The following is a 270-nucleotide window of genomic DNA, read 5'->3' as shown; positions in this document are numbered from 1 at the left end:
CTCTTCGCCACCTCGCTGAGAGTTATGATATATTTCAGTCATGATACACTAAATAACCCTTCGTATAGTTTGGGCCATGTAACTCTTATTCAGGAGATATGATGCATAAAATTTTATTTTTCTGGAAACAGGAACTCAGAAGAACTAGGCTATACTTACCAGCTAGTGTAATATATCTGAGAATTTAATGGAGAAACCCTATTTTATTTTTAGCAAGATAGAAAGACAGACATAGAGTGATCAATGAATAAAGGATAAATAAACTCATCG

The sequence above is a fragment of the Penaeus monodon genome, chromosome 28 (assembly GCF_015228065.2).
Source record: "Penaeus monodon isolate SGIC_2016 chromosome 28, NSTDA_Pmon_1, whole genome shotgun sequence".
Lineage (NCBI taxonomy): Eukaryota > Metazoa > Arthropoda > Malacostraca > Decapoda > Penaeidae > Penaeus > Penaeus monodon.
The sequence above is the reverse complement of the archived record's forward strand: the minus strand, read 5'-3'. Positions refer to the sequence as shown.